Genomic DNA, 16,582 nt, shown 5'->3' with positions numbered 1-16,582 from the left:
CCATCCAATCCTGTCCCTGCCAATGTAGAATTTAAGTGGGAATGGATGAATGCAATTTCATTTTATCTGCAAAGTGTTGGGCTAAATGATCGCAGTGGGCTGTGGAGCAGTCCACCTCCTGTAGGCCACAATCCCATAAGCCCCTGACCACCCAGAAGAGTTCTGCAGGTCTACATTATGCAGAGTGCTGGCAGAGAAAACTCGTTTCTTCACCACCATCACCGCCTAAGAGTGGGCTTTAAAATGAGCTGTAGCCTGTATCTTTGTCAGATTTGTCATGAGTCCTTCTCCACTGTTGCTCTATCCATCTCCATTGTCTTTTAACCAACCACGCCCCTCAGTAAACCAACTGGCTGCCTGGGCTCTTGAAAGGGTCCCTAGGAGTGATTGCGTCAATTGCCCAGGTCATTTCCTCATTCCAAAAATCAACAGGGGTGTCCACCATTTCAATAGGAAAATCCCCTAATGCCACCTGAAAATCAATCAGATCACCTTAATAAATTCCCACCTCTGTGTAGTCTTGGTATCCCATTAAGACTAAATGGAAAGATTCAGCTGGCAGGAACCATTCAACAAGAGGCAACTGGGACACTTTGGACTCTTTGCTACTTCTCTTTATAACTGTAACATGAATGATGTTTCTCTGATGGTTTCATTCCTGGTTTATTATTATCTAATTGGATCCTAGGGTACTGTTTGTACAGTCGATAGACAGTCTTCTTGACACACTAAGATTAAGGCTCTGTTTGTGGCTTACAAAGATTTCATTGCCTCTGTTGGAACAGTTGCACTATACATCACCTCCATATTTCAGCAAAGAGATAGAGTGAAGCTAAGTGCCACCATAGACGTTACCAGTTTATATATTATTCTCTTGCAAAGTACAGATAAGTGAGTAGCTGGGATACAAATGCAAGAATTCAGGTCCTGCCTACTGTGGGCAATATAGGAAAAGTTGGCCTTGAAAAAAGTACAGGGCAGAACTACTTATCCCCTTCCAAGAACTGTGGAGGAGAGGCCAGCCACCATTACTATTTTGTTACTTCCTGTTGGCAAGGATGGGGGCCATTTCAGTAAGGTAAGATAATTTGGGGAGTGGGAAGTATACAGTAAAGTGTACACGAATGGGTTCTGCTCTGGATGTCTGCTAGACTTGGTGGCTGCTGCTGCTGCTCTGTTTCCGTTGCTAGCACCTTTTGCTGCTGCTTGTGAACAGGCAGTGCAGATGTGCGAGCTCTTTTTCCTGGCAACGCAGACTTTGGCAGTGCTGGTGTGGTTGGAGGAGAGCAAAAAGAAGTCTGAGGCTTGTGAACAACCCAAGGCAAATGGAAATGGGATGTGTGAGTGGTCCACTTGGACAAGGTGCAGTGGGAGATTGAGGGTTATGAATTAAGGGAGAAAATAAAGCAGCAGCAAAAAAAGGGAGTCAGAGAGCTATGGGCTTGTAGTTGCAATTACCTCCTCTTGATCGGGGGGTGGGTGGGTGGAAACTATCCCACTGACTACTGACAAAAAGAAATACTAGGGTCCAGCTCTTTTTTCAAGTTATATCATGTGCCCACTTAATTCTAAGGTGCAGAATACATGGATGCACATTAGTAAGGGAAAGCACTCTATACATGCTGTGGACACTACATCCTAGGACAGCTTTAGACACTGATTCCGATTCTAGGCCAAGGTTGGGGCCAGTGGGTAGGAGGAGTGCCATTTGGCTGGGGCCTCAAAAATGAAGACAATAAAAGCACTTGTTAATTAAAATATCCAAATTGTATCTAAGAACATAAGAAAGGCCATGCTGGATCAGACCAAGGCCCATCAAGTCCAGCAGTCTGTTCACACAGTGGCCAACCAGGTGCCTCTAGGAAGCCCACAAACAAGACAACTGCAGCAGCATTGTCCTGCCTGTGTTCCACAGCACCTCATATAATAGGCCTGCTCATCTGATCCTGATCTGATCCTGATCATGACTACTATGCATTTTTACTAGTAGCCATGAATAGCCCTCTCCTTCATGAACATGTCCACACCCCTCTTAAAGCCTTCCAAGTTGGCAGCTATCACCACATCCTGGGGCAAGGAGTTCCACAATTTAACTATGCATTGTGTGAAGAAATACTTCCTTTTATCTGTTTTGGGGTACCTTATCTTGTTCGCATGTGTTGTCTTTTTCATTTCATGGGCCTCAGAATCTGGACATGGCCTGGACTTTTGGAGGTCTGGCTTGAGATGTGTTGTTTTTTTTTAATTGAAATTAGAGGCTTGGATTCTGTGAACACTTTCTGCATGCATTTCATTCCAGCAGTTTGCTTCTTCTGCTCTAGTACCTCTGCAGGGCAGTCTTAGTGATTCTGGGGCCCTGGGCAAAAATTCAGAATCACTGCCACCAGAGTCCCAGCAAGAAGTGGCTCTTGCCCTGCAGGAGGCAGGTGGGAGCCATTGTTACTGGAAACCAGCTGCTGGAGGCTTGGATGGGGTGGGTGTGAGTGGCCATTGCTGCCAAGCCAGCTGCCCTGAGCCCCAGACAGGTGGGCATGAACAGCTGCGGGTGGCCCCTCCCAGCGCACAGCTTGGGGCAGCTGTCCCTGTTGCCCATTGGTTAGGACTGCCCTTGTAATTCTGTTTTTGGAAGGGTTCATTGACAACCACCAATCATGCATAAATGGAATACTCGTGGCAGAGAAAGCAAGCTGCATTGTGGTTGAAGCCAGATCTAAGCCAAAGTGCCAAGGACAGGGGCAGCTCATGTCATATGTGAAAATGTTGGTATTGTATCCCACCACCTAAGTGTGGCTTAGGGTGGCATATTCTGTCTGTGCAAGGCATGCACCATCAATGGAACATGATGGGACAAGCTCCCTTAGTTGTACTACCCATTGTCCTTTTTTCTGTTGTAGTAATTATTTTATTTACTGAAACCACTTTTATTTTTTAAAAGAAACTACAACTCCTCTCTCACCCCCCAATTTTGTGGTTTCTTATTAGGTTCAAACATAGAGCGGGAGATACAATTAATATTAATTAGCCTGGAGTAATAACCCCAGTTCTCCTTATTCACTATCCTATAAGCCATCCTTTTCTCTAGGATCTGGCAAAGAAGTCCAGTTCTTGATTCCTATATGTGAAATGTAATTGTGTGAGGTGAAGGACAGGCCATTCTTCATGGTGTATTTCAAAGCAGCTTTTCAGAAATGCCTGCCAAGCTACCTTGCTATGATACCGAATAGAAATGGGTTTTCTGTGCTTTTTAAATAGTTATAATTTGGTCTGTAGCTTTCTGTTTTTGTTATGGCTATTTCATGATGAGATTTTAATTTTGATCATAGGGTCCTCTGTGCTTTTAGCAAAAAAACCAAGAAACAGAAGTATAGTGGTTAAGAGTGGTGGATTCTAATATGGAGAACTGTTCAATTCCCCACTGCTCCACATGAAGCTTGCTGGGTGACCCCAGTCATAGTTCTCTCAGAACTCTCTCAGCCCCACCTACCTCACAAGGTGCCTGTTGTGGGGAAAGCAAGGGAATGTGATTGTAAGCCACTTTGAGACTCCTTAAGGTAGAGAAACGTGGAGTATAAAAACCAACTTTAAAAAACCGACTCAAATATATAGGAGCCCCCATTCCAGATTATCCCCATTTGAAACCAGGCCATTCACAAAATTGGATGTATGTGCTCTGTTATCCTTCTTGTAATTAAAAAAAAAAAAGGATGTAGAAGGGTAACTAATCCAGCTCTGATCATCTTGTGTGTGTGTACTCTTTTTTATTCGATTTAATGGCTGATTTAAGATTATAAAAATCTGATTTGATAGAGAAACAAAAAGGATGGGGAAAGGGATATCAGGCTACTACAGTGTCTTTAGGGTTCTGGGCCAGAACATTAAAATATTGCAGGGTGTCAGAACAGCACGTGCAGAACAGAATAAGGATGCTAGCAACGCAGAGACCTTAAAAGGCAGGCAATGCGCGAAGAGCCACGCCGGATGGTACAATGAAGAAACGGGAATTTGCAGCGCGCGCGTGTCATTGGCGACGAGGCTGTTGCAGCGTGGCGGAGCCGGCGGCCTGCCAGTCACTACCTGAGGTCCCGGTGCAAGCCGGCGGGGCGGGGCGGGGCTGCGGAGGCTGGAGCTGATGTCAGGCTGCTGCTGATGCTGCCGCGCGCGGTGCATTGTGGGCGAATCCCGCTAACCAGCGCCGCCACCGCCTCCTCTTCTCCCTCCTGGCGCCGCGGATCCATCGCGAGGCCGGTGCGGGAGGGGGGGAGGATGCTCCCCGGGCGGCCGCCGCAGGAGCAGCCACAGGCAGCGCGCCAGACGGTCCCGGGCAGGGCAGGCAACTACGCGCCGGTGCCGCACTGACGGAGGGCAGCGGGGAGGGGATGCGGCGCCCTCACCAACGGCTGCGGCAGGGACCAGGTGAGCGCGCCCGGGAGGGGCGGGAAATACCCCGGGCCTGGGAAATGGCGAGGTGAGGCGGGCGCGCCGCCGCCTAGTCTCTCGGGGAGCGGGGGGTGGGCTGCGAGAAGGGCCCCGGACCCCTCGCCTAAGTGGGGCCTGGCGGTGCATTGTGGGAGTTGTAGTTCTTCCCCCCCACTTTCTGAGGCGAGGTGAGGGGGGGAGACAACGACGCTCCGTGAAGGGATTGATGCTCCCAGGATGCCCCGGGGCGGGATTGACGGGACGTTTGACCAGTCGCTAAGAGGAGCGGCCTGTGGGTGGGGTGACACCAAGTCGGCGGAGCTGGGGGAGAGTTTAGGGAAGCTGCAGTGCAGGGAGAGGGCGGAGTGGTGCGTGGGTGGGCGGGGCCTCCCGCGGGTGGGCCTCGCGCCTTGGCTGAGGGCTGGGCTGGGGGAAGGCTTGGCGGCGGGGGTGGTCTCCCTTTGTAGGCTTGCTCAATTGGGGTGGTGGGCGACCTTTGAAGTAACGAGTAGTGTATTAAGGGCTGAGTGTGTGTGTCATAAGCGTCGAGGGTGACGGGGTGGGGAAGAGAACCAGGCCTCCTAGGAGGGCTGGAATGGTCTGGTTGGGTTCTGTTTAGAGGAAGGGACACTTTCTTTCCAAGCAGATGCAGGGCCCGGGTGGGCTTCCTTTGAGGTTATACTGGAGAGCAGCAGTATAGGTTTTTGCTTTGCTTTTGGGGCAGTTTCAAGTATTATGCCTACAGCTCAGTGTCTGCGCTTTTCTCTCTTGGGGGTGGGATTTGTGTTGGTATCTGAAGCAGTCTGGTTGGACCATCCCTTGTCTGCTCATCTCTCCTGTGTGAGATCCCACTTGAATATTATTGTGGAAGGTTAAAAAAAATTGAGAAACGAGGGGCTTGTGCAGCTGTTTGGCTTAAAAATGAACTGCTTAGGGCCTGTTTTTGGGTATGTACGCTAGGTTCATTGTATCAGTGCTCTCCAGTGGGATTAAACATTTACGGCATAAGGCAGAACACAAAACTTTGTGACCCCTGGGCTTGAAGATAGGTCGAGGGCTACTGTTGGGAAATGGGGATGGGAGTGTCAGATGGCAATAAAGCAGTAGGTAAAGATGGTTCAGGATACTGTTAAATAAATGGGTGAGGAGGAGGGGAAGAGATGGGTAGATAATTCCAGGTATAAGGGAGAGCATGGCCCAGGACATACAGACTGTTATGGGATGGCACAGTGAAAGGGGGGAAGAGCTTATATTTATGGCTTCTTGCAATACGTTACATAAGAAGGGCCCTACTGGATCAGACCAGAGGTCCAACTAGTCCAGCATCCTGTCTCACACAGTGGCCAACCTGTTCCTGTGGAGGGCCAACAACAGGGCATAGAGGCCAAGGCCTTCCCCTCATGTGGCCTCCTGTCACTTGTATTCAAAGGTATACTGTCTCTGAACCTAAACGTTCTCTTTAGTGACCATGGCTAATAGCTATTGATAGATCTATTATCCATGAATCTTTCAAAACCCCTTTTAAAGCTGTCTATGCCTGTGGCCATCGTGATTTACTCTAGGCAGCAAATTCCACATTTTAATCAGTCTCTGTATAAAGAAGTATTTCCTTTTGTCCATCCTGAATCTACTGTCCATCAGCTTCATTGGATGCCCTAGTATTTTGGGAGAGGAAGAAATAGTTCTCTGTGTCAGCTCTGTCCACCCAGTGCATAACTTTATAAACCTCTATCATGTTCCCCCTTAGTCATCTCTTTTCTAAACTGAGAAGTCCTGGATACTCCAGCTCCCTAATCATGTTGGTTGCCCTCTTCTGTACTTTTTCCAGCTCTGCAATGCCCTTTTTGAGATACGATGTCCAGAACTGCCCACTGTATCCCAAATGAGGCCGCATCATAGATCTGTACAGCCCCACCTACCTCACAAGGTGTCTGTTGTGGGGAGAGGAAAGGAAGAAAAATGTAAGACAGTTTGACTCTCCTTAAAAGGTAGAGAAAGTCAGCATATAAAAACCAACTCTTCTTATAATGTCTGCCGTTTTATTTTCAATCCCTTTCCTAATATAGAGTTTTCCTGTTTCGCCACTGAGTTGACACTTTCAGTGAGCTATCTATTACGACCCCAAGATCTTTTCCTCTCTCATTCTCAGCAAATGTGGACCCCATTAGCCCATACTTTAAGTTGGGATTTTTTGTTCCAGTGTGCATTCAAAGCTGTACACTACTTTCTGTAGTGTACAGAGAAGAAAAACACTCATTGACCTTCTCTGCTATCTCCCCATCTTCCATTAGCAATCACTTTTATTCCCTGACAATTCCTTTATTCCTTAGTCACCCAACTGTTTCTCTGGATGGTTCTGTGCTCCGGATATATTCAAAGAAATGTTTATTGTTTGTCTTGATGCTTTTAGCAACCTGTCTCTCAAATTCTCTTTTTGCATGCCTAATTATTGACATACATTTTTTGCCAGAGCCTGTGGTCCCTTCTGTTCAATTCATTGAGGCAGGCCTTCTGCTTTTTAAAAGAAGCCTCTTTACTTTTTATAGCTTCCTTGACTTGTGTTTTAACCATTCCGGCATTATTTTAGACTTGGCGATGCCTTTCCTAACCTGGAGAATGCATTCTATCTGGGCTTCAATTAGTGTGGTTTTAAATAGCTTCCAAGCACCTCTAGGGATTTAACTCTTCTGTTTCCCTTTCAGGTTCCGTTTAACTAGTCCCTTCCTTTTTGTAAAGTTCCCTGTTTTGCAATCAAATGTTACAGTTTTGGACTTCAGGTGTAACTTTCCATTGACATGAATGCAGAATTTAATAGCATTGTGGTCACTGTTCCCAACTGATGCGACAACCTCTACAGATCTTACCAGATCTTGAGCCCTGCTCAGAACCAAGTCCAAGATCACTATCCTGGTTTGCTCTATGACCAGCTGTTCCAGTGCACAGTCATGTATGCTTAGGAATCTTATTTTTGCAGCATGAATCAAGCACATATTTACCCAGTCAATATAAGGGTAGTTGAAGTCTCCCAGTATCATAACATTATCTGTGTTAGTCACCTCCCTTATTTCCTTCTCCATGTCAAGATCAGCCTCAAGGCTGGCGATAGTACACCCCCACATTTAAGTAATCCTTAGGGTCTAGTATTTCCACCCATATCGCTTCAGTTGGGGGTGTATGGAACTCATGGAGTTATCTCAAGTGATCAAGCTGGAGGTAGTTTGGTGGTTGCTCTTTAAACCCTTACTGTCTTCTCCTCCAGATACAGTTCTTTAAAAGCAGGTTATCATACTGACTTGTTCATTTGTATATCTGACTTTCTAGAATTATTATCCTTGTGGCCCTGTTTTGCGTGCTCTCTAATTGTCACATCCTCCTTGAAATGTGATACCCAAAATGAGTATGGTATTCCAAATGAGATTATATCAGCACTGAATCAAATAGTAGTCACTTTCTGTGTTTTGGATTTCATGCGCCTGTTTTCCCACTGCTAATTCCGAACACTAGATTGGACTAAACACTGGCATTTTAAAAAATCCTGTGCCAAGTCCTAGTGGCCAAGGGACTATAAGAACACTGCTGTGTCCTGAAAACACCCTACGCAGAAAGAGTCTGCAGATGTGGTATAGGATGTCCTGACTCTCTGTCCCACATACTTCTGGATTGCCACCTATACAACTTCCCGAGAGAAATAAAACCTCTAGTTCCGTACTTTTCCTCAAACAGTAGAAAAACGCTTTATAAACTACTAGCTGATCAGGATCCCAAGATTATAGAAAACGTGGCAAGATTTCTAATGATAGCAGCCAACCAATGGGAACTTAGTCTGAAGAAAGACCATAACATCAAGGGATGAAATATATAAAAATTCTATTTTAATTTTTACCCTTTTACATTTGCGAATTGTATTATGCCAATAAAGGAATTTGAATTTGACACTGCTGTGTGGCCAGTAGTCCAATCAGTCAACATTTGGGTGATTCAGGGAGCTTTGACAATTTACAGTAAAATCATAAGCAGAGCTATACCCTTCTAAGCTTATTGAAGTCAGTGGATTTAGGAGGTTGTAACTCTGCTTAGGATTTAACTGTTTGAGCACCAACCATAGTTTCTTTTCTTGCCATTTACTTTTAGCTGCTGATACTGGAGCCTCTGGAACATTCCAGGGAATTCCTTGAGCATCCCATAAAATACCTTAACATTTGATTTATTTGTCACTTTGAAAGTTTGATACCAACATGTTTTGGGTGGAAGAGTTCACAGAGTACAGTCAACTTTTTCATATAACAATTTTTCCAGATTAAAGCGGGGGATAGTTTAGTGGCAGAGTACATGTGTTGCATGCAGAAGGTCCCCAAGTTCAGGAGCTGACGTCTCTAGATAAAAGGATCTTGGGCAGGGAATGATCTGTGGATAAGACCCTCAGGCCCATTGCTGTGCAGAGTAGTGAGCTCCGAGCTGGCTGATCCAATGTTCTGATTCAGTGTAAAGCAGTATCATATGTGTTTTGGAGGTCATTAATTCATGGGGTCACCACAGATCAGAAGTGACTTGATGGCACTAAACCTACACACATTCAGAGCTGCAAACCACCCTCTGCATGGTTACTTGGGAATAACTCCATTAAACCACACAAGTAAATATTATCAGACTGGCCACTGAGTTTGCAAAAGCTTATTTAGTAGAAATGAGTAGCAAATCTGATTTCAGTTTTTAAAAACACTACTTGCTTGATAGCGCGAAAGCAGGGGGGAAATGAGATGCTTTTTGTAGTGGTACTGTGTGTTCTCTCTCCCCTTTCACTTGCCACCCTGCTTCCATTTTTGTTGGCTTTGGTTGTTGCAAGAGGCACCAACATGTAGATGTGCAAGTTCCTTGCACCTTTGTTGCTTGCAGTACCATGTGCATCAGAAGGGAGCTTGCTTGGGGAGAATGCACTACAACATACTCATTTTAGCACCATAACAGAAAGAATGGAAGCAGATATCAACTGTGCTAGTAAGGTTCTTTGATTTCCCCTCATATTTTCTTATTGTTGCTTTTAAAATTAAATCTGAAGAAAATTATTTTTTCCCTTTCAAATTTATATTGCTTTACAGAACCACCCACTGCACAGGTGGGAATCTTTCAACAGCTATTTCAATGGCTAATGTACTATCTATGGTGTTATTTTGATTTTACTGGGCATTTATCCTATGAAGAAGAAGAAGAGTTGGTTTTTATATGGCGACATTCTCTACCACTTAAGGAAGAATCAAACCGGCTTACAATCACCTTCCCTTCCCCTCCCCACAACAGACATCCTGTGAGGTCGGTGATGCTGAGAGAGATTGACTAGCCCAAGGTCACCCAGCTGGCTTCATGTGTAGGAGTGGGGAAACAAATCTAGTTCACCAGATTAGCCTCTGCCGCTCATGTGGAGGAGTGGGGAATCAGACCCTGTTCTCCAGATCAGAGTCCACCGCTCCAAACCACCGCTTTTAACCACTACATCACAGTGGCTCTCTCTCTTAACTTATTGATAGTTTGGGTGTTATTTGTCTAAAAGCCACTGTGCTCTATGAACCTTCCTACAGAGTGAGCGAGTGAGTGCACCAAGATACACATTTTTAAAACATACACATTGTCTTCAATCATGTCCTTGGTAGGATCGTAGTCACATATTCATGTGTAAAGATGCATTGACAGAATGTACCTTTCCCATTATTTCTCATCATCTTGCAATTAAAAAAAGAGTGGCAGTTGTAGTATAGTTAAGATTGAATTATCCACATGAAATTATTTGTGAACGGCACCATTAAGCTATGACTTGTAAAGCGTCTGGCCTTAACCACCTGATTCTGGTACTAGTTCATCTAGTTCAGTATTATTCACTCTGACTAGCAGAGGCTGTCACAGGTGTTGATCAGAGGTCTCTCCTTAGTCTTGCTTCCTGAGCTCCTTTTAAAAGCACATGCCAGGGACCGAACCTAGGATCTTCTGAGTGCAAAGCATGTGCACTACCACCAAGACATGGTCCCAAAAGCTAGAACAGAGAGGATCAGTGGGCAGCAGCCTGTGCATCTAGGAGGTTAACTGACTCTGAGGGCAAATTAGATGAGACGTTGGAAGATCCTTGCACGAATTTCTGGAGTCATTAGTAAATAGCAGCTGTTGGGGCCAGCTGACCTGTCTGTACATGGCAGGGGGTAGCTATTTTCCTTTATCTTAAACAGCAACAGAGCAGCCCCATACATGGAACCTGTGTGTGTTCCCCGTTGGAGAAAATAGCAATTCCTAGGGCCTATTCAAAGTCAGGGAAACAGTGAGGGGAGGAGAGTTAAACCCCTCTCCCATAGCCCCAATACAGATTGCGGACATACACATGCTATTTACCAATAAAAATTCCTGGGAAATGCCTTTCACTAATCTCCCAGTATTTATCTAGTTTGTCCCTGAATCTGATGCTAAAACTTGAGCCTATGAACTTTAGTATCATAGGAATTGAATGAGCAATTGTTAACAGCTGGATGGTATATTTAAAATGCTGTAATAATGTATGCGGAGTGCTTTGAACACTGAAAGAACTATACATTACTTTTTATTGAGGTTATTTTCAAAAGTCACTTTTCTAGCTTAAGTACAAATTCTCTCTTTTTAGCAGGATTGAGTTTTTAAAAGCTATTATATTTTTCCAACGACAGTACTTGGTCGGCAACCACAACCTTTTTTATGAATAGAATACTTAAGGTGGGTTGTGCAGTAAAGTATTTCCCCCCCCCCCGTGGTTTTTAAATCAGAGATGGATAACATCTACATCACAAACTGTTTTTGCAGAGACATTAGGATTCTGTAAGGAAACTGAAATCTTTTATGTTAGACAAATTTGAAACAGTGTAATGAGAAAGCTCAGTAACATGAAAATGAACACCGATATAGTTTTATTTTAAAAATTACTTGGGTCATTTATGCATGGGAGTTTTGCCTGAGGTTTGTTGCCAGCTGGACCCACACTTTCCTATTGGTCATTTTAAGCGTTAATCATAATTTTGAATATCAGGGATGTCAGAAACTATAAGACAAGCTATAGCAGAGGAAGAGCCAGGGTTAGGTTCAGGAAGTAGAAACAAATCCAAGAGGCTGTGAACACGTGGGAGCTGGGACCATGGTGGAGCAACAAGGGAGGGACAGAGATCAGAGGAAAGCAAGCCTTGAACAAGAAGCAGGAAGTATAGTTAGAGACTGTGAGAACTACAGCAGGATATAGATAGGGCAGATATGAGGCAGATGGGATATGAGGCTCCCAGCTGCCCTCATGCCCAGTAAGGCTTCTCCTCCCACCCCCCCATTGCTGACATTGCTTCCATCGCCAGCGAGTTCCCCCACACGCACTGGCGATCCCCATGCGGGTCCTGCCCCCCCCCACAAGCCCGCTGAGGCTTGTTCCCCCCTCCCCAGCCGTCACCGATGATGCCTTTGCTGTTGGCAAGCCCCACGTGGTTCCCGGTCTCTTCCACCATCCAAGAGAAGAGGCTAAGGTAGTTGTGCATGTACAGACAACCTTTGTATTTCGGGGGAGGGGGATTTAAACCCTCCAATGTATTTTTTAAAACTTTTCAGATTTTTCTACAAACCTGAGGAGTCCCCTTAATTTGCAGAACTTGCTGTTTATAGTCAGGGTGGCCCCGATCCACAGATTTAGATATCCACAGATTGGGCTACACTTGACTATTAGAATATAAGATGTATAGTAGCTTTCTTTATATAAGTTATTTGAGGCCTGTCTGTACTGCGATTTTTTTCTCTCCAGATATTCTCATTATTACTGATAACATTAATCCAACAAACTATTTTTTGAATCTGTATTTTAACTGTTTTATCTGATTAGACTTCAATTCAGCCAGAAAGGATGGAGTTGAGTGGTACTTTGCCAGCAGATGTACAACTTTGGTTCTTGTAGGTTACCTGGGCTGTGTAACCGTGGTCTTGGTATTTTCTTTCCTGACGTTTCGCCAGCAGCTGTGGCAGGCATCTTCAGAGGAGTAACACTGAAGGACACTGAAGTCTCCTTCAGTGTTACTCCTCTGAAGATGCCTGCCACAGCTGCTGGCGAAACGTCAGGAAAGAAAATACCAATACCAAAATCCTTAGATGGCAACCCCATGTGTTGAAAATAGGCTCAAAAAGTGGTCCTGCGAATCTGTTTCAACTTCCACTTTCCAGTGAGCCCTAGATGATTCAGCATTGTTAATTCTGTATATTTAATTTCAGTGAGCACATATGTGGTATGATCATAGTAATGCTTGTGTCTATTTGTAAGGAGCTGGGGTACAAGGAGACCAATCAGCAGCTCTGAATAGATGTTGTTCTTAGATTTCCTCAGTTATATCTTTGCTTGCACAAAGGGCTCAAAATAGGATGCCCCCATTTCATCTGACAATTTATAGACAATCTAGCCATTTGTTATGCCAATAGGGCAGAATAAGAACTTTTTAAAGTTCCCTGCCTTGAGACCCTATTTGGGTGGAAAGGCAGTATAGAAAATGTTTTAAATAACTATGCATGTTTCCCCTGGTCTCAGAATCTGGAGCAATAAATACAACTTTGGGAAATAGGTCATTAATAGTCATTCTTCTGTTATGGGCAGCATACTCTAGCCATCCCAGTCATTCTGTTTTTTACAGGTGCCACAGATGTTGCCTAGCACAAGAGACCCTGGAAAACACATTCAAGTTGATATTAATAATTTAGGCAAAATTTGCTGTTGCTCATTGGGATTCTGTTTCTCTTGAGAACATGAACAGCTCAGTTTTCAACTTAATATGGGCAGAGATCCCAAAATAGAAGCAATTGCTAAAATTCTGAACAGTTGGCAGCCCAGTGTCCTAAAGAGAGCGTCGTCAAAGGCTGCTTGGGAGAATTCTAGCTGCAATTATTCTAGACCATGTCCTTTGAGTAGCTGGTGAATATGAGTGCTCTTTGGGAAAAGCAAGCCCATCTGCAAGAAACCTTTGCTCTGTTTGTTGTGCATCTCAAAACAGCCTTTCTGTGGCTACAGGCGGCTGTGGGCTGCAATTTGGGGACATTTCTGCATTTTGGAATGGATGAATTTGTTGCTGAAAGTAAGTTTTGAGACTGGAAAGACAGAAAAAAGCAATATTTCCCAATATCTCTCGTGCCCATAGGAGAGCCAGGACAGCTTGACAAAAGCAATCTTTCCTGATGTCTCTCGTGCCCATAGGAGAACCAGGACAACTTGACAAAAGCATCTATCTCAGAGATTGATGGGGATGGTTTTCTCTTCACTGGGTTTTTCTGAATTCTTAATGACACATTTCTAGCTTTCTAGAGACCAACAATATGCCCCAGATCTGTTATCTTTGCATTTGGTTTTCCCAGAATCTGGATCCTGCGAAGAGTCAGTAAAGAATTTCTAAGGGGAACTCTTTCCTGGGTGGTCTGATGAGGAGCAGACATCCCAGTGGGGAGGAGGTCAAACAGCAGAGGTGGGGGCTGCAGCTGCCACTTACCCATAATTTTGCCAAAGATATTTGTAGGTAGAAATGAGTTCAGTAGCTTGCTGCTGCTCTCCCTCTCCCACGTTTGAAACATACAATCATTAACTCTGTGGTTTCAGTTGTTGCAAGAATGACCATCAATATTTAAAACATTTCAGTATAAAACTTTTTACCGCCTCCTTTTGTGTTTTCCTTTGAGGTGTTTAACTACATTATTCAGGTCTATAATTAGTTTAATAGACCATAGAAGTAAGAGAAAGTAGCAGAAGTAGGGTGGTACCAGTTGTTTAAACTGGGAATTTAATCTAAATCCTATTTCTAAATAGGATTTCCTATTTTTCAGCACTGGCCCTGGCCTGGTGGAACAGCTTACCAAGTAACATCAGGGCCCTGCAGGACCTAAATGAGTTCCGCAGGGCTTGCAAAACAGAACTGTTCCGCCAGGCCTACACCTGAGGGCAGCCACAAGTCTTTCTATCATTATTTGCTGGCCTCCCCTCCTTCCCCTAATCTGGTCTGGGGGCCCATTGAAGGTTTGGACCTGCCTAGTGGCTACAATTTAGAAGGGAATGCTATCTTGTTTTATTATAATATGAAGTACGGAATTTTAAAGTATGTTTTAACGTATGTTTTAATTGATGTTTTACTATTATGTTGTGACCTGCTCTGAGCCCAGCTTGCCGGGAATTGAGGGCAGGATATAAATCCAATAAATGTATAAAATAAATAAACATATCTATAATATACATGGAGAGTCTGTATGGCAGGGCCCCCCAACGTGGTACCTATGGGCACCATGGTGCCCACCAACACCTTTCTGGTGCCCACAAGTGCTTTTAGAAAGTGGGTGGGGCTAGGTAGAGCTTTTGTCCAACAAGGCTTCTGATTGACTGTTGGGGATTTGATTTTTAATGTTGCTTTGGCAGCAGCTGCCACCACAGCACAAGGATCTACACTGTGCTACTGATAGGGTTGCCAACTGCCAGGTAGTAGCAGGAGATCTCCTGCTAATTCAACTGATCTCCAGCCGATAGAGATCAGATCACCTGGAGAAAAATGGCCACTTTGGCAATTGAACTCTATGGCATTGAAGTCCCTCCCCTCCCCAAACCCCACCCTCCTCAGGCTCCGCCCCCAAAATCTCCCGCCGGTGGCGAAGAGGGACCTGGCAACCCTAGCTACTAAAGTTAAGCTGTGGCAATCATTTTGTGTCTGGCTCCACCTCCTGTGCAGTCATTTTGTGTAGGGTTGCCAGCTCTCGGTTGGGAAATAGCTGGAGATTTTGGGGCGGAGCCTGAGGAGGGTGGCGTTTGGAGAGGGGAGGGACTTCAATGCCATAGACTCCAATTGCCAAAGCGGCCAATTTCTCCAAGTGAACTGATCTCTATTGGCTGAAGATTAGTTGTAATAGTGGGAGATCTCCGGTCACCATCTGGAGGTTGGCAACCCTGTTTTTGTGGCAGCCATTTTGTTGCTGCATGCACCATACCATGCCAGAATTCCAAATGTGCCCGCAGGCACAAAAAGTTTGGGGACCCCTGCTGTATGGCTATTAGACAGAGTGTTGGACTTGGAAGGGGTACGTATGGCTTCAAATCCCAACTTAGTCTGAGACTCATTGGGCGATCTTGGTCCAGTCGCTGGTGTTCAGCTTAAGCCTACCATTTAGGGTGGTCATGAGGAAAACCGGGAATATGTGGTATAGTGATAGCCCCTGTTGTCATCAGCTGTTTTGGGGTAGACTGTTGCGCTGCATGGCAATTTCTTCTCCTCGGAAAGTTTAGTGGGGTATTTATTGGCTTCTGATTTTGTCTGGTTGTTTTTTTCCTTCTGTATTCTGTCCTGGGATAGAAAGGGTTTCTATACATTTTCGATGAAAGTGTAAAAGTAGAGTTTCATCTTCAGTTCTCCTTACAACTTTGTTCTTTGTCCCTTTCCCTTTACACGGGAAAATCAATACTCTCAAAATCTGTTCAGCATGCTGGGGGTTCTCATGCCACTCTACAGCTAAGTGAATCAGGTTTGTGTTTTCTCTTACATTCTTTAAAAAAACCTCTCCTTTCTTGGTAACGTGAAGGCCTTTATTTGGAATGGGAAGATGAGGGGAGGATGGTTTTCAACAACTTGGTTAAATATTGCTTGTTCTAATTCATAGGCTTCCTGAGGTGAGGATGTGTCCTGAAAAAAACTGGGATATTGCAGTTCTTCAGCATTGAGCATAAAACACTTAAGTGTTCTCCTGGAACTTTAGTAAGATGGTGAGAGCCAGACGAAGAAAGCTTTTTTTCTGCTGAATGGAGCTGATGGGGCATTCTGGAAAAGATTGTGGATGTTATTTTTTTTACATTTTGGCTGTGTTAAGCAAATGCTATTGCAGCAAACCTGAGTGGAGAGAGATTTAACATACAAAAGGGCCATGGATTATCGCAGATTCCATATATAATTTTTTTTATTCTATGAGATTTCATCAAATTGCTAAATCTACCATGGAGGGGGGATACATGTTTCCAAACAAAAGCCCCCATTAATTGTTCCATGTGTATAATCATGTGGTCTGTACCGTGCTCTTCAAATGGATCTGTATTACTTTGGGATTTAAGAGAATCCTACTAATTATTTACCAATCAAGGGCTGTAACTGGTCTTTGTTTAGCTCTCTATGTAGGGAGATAC

General features: G+C 44.5%; 1 protein-coding gene across 1 annotated transcript in view; it reads left to right on the top strand.

Moving 5' to 3' along the window:
- Window positions 1-4,178: 4,178 nt before the first annotated feature.
- Window positions 4,179-16,582, top strand: part of TTBK1 (tau tubulin kinase 1) — a 103,259-nt gene continuing 90,855 nt past the window's right edge. Inside the window, exon 1 of the mRNA XM_056852907.1 lies at window positions 4,179-4,413. The gene's annotated coding sequence lies outside the window, so the exon portion shown is untranslated. The remainder of the gene's footprint in view (window positions 4,414-16,582) is intronic.

The sequence above is a fragment of the Euleptes europaea genome, chromosome 7, assembly GCF_029931775.1.
Source record: "Euleptes europaea isolate rEulEur1 chromosome 7, rEulEur1.hap1, whole genome shotgun sequence".
Taxonomy (NCBI): domain Eukaryota; kingdom Metazoa; phylum Chordata; class Lepidosauria; order Squamata; family Sphaerodactylidae; genus Euleptes; species Euleptes europaea.
Note: the sequence above shows the minus strand (reverse complement) of the source record. Positions and strands in the feature narration are given on the sequence as shown.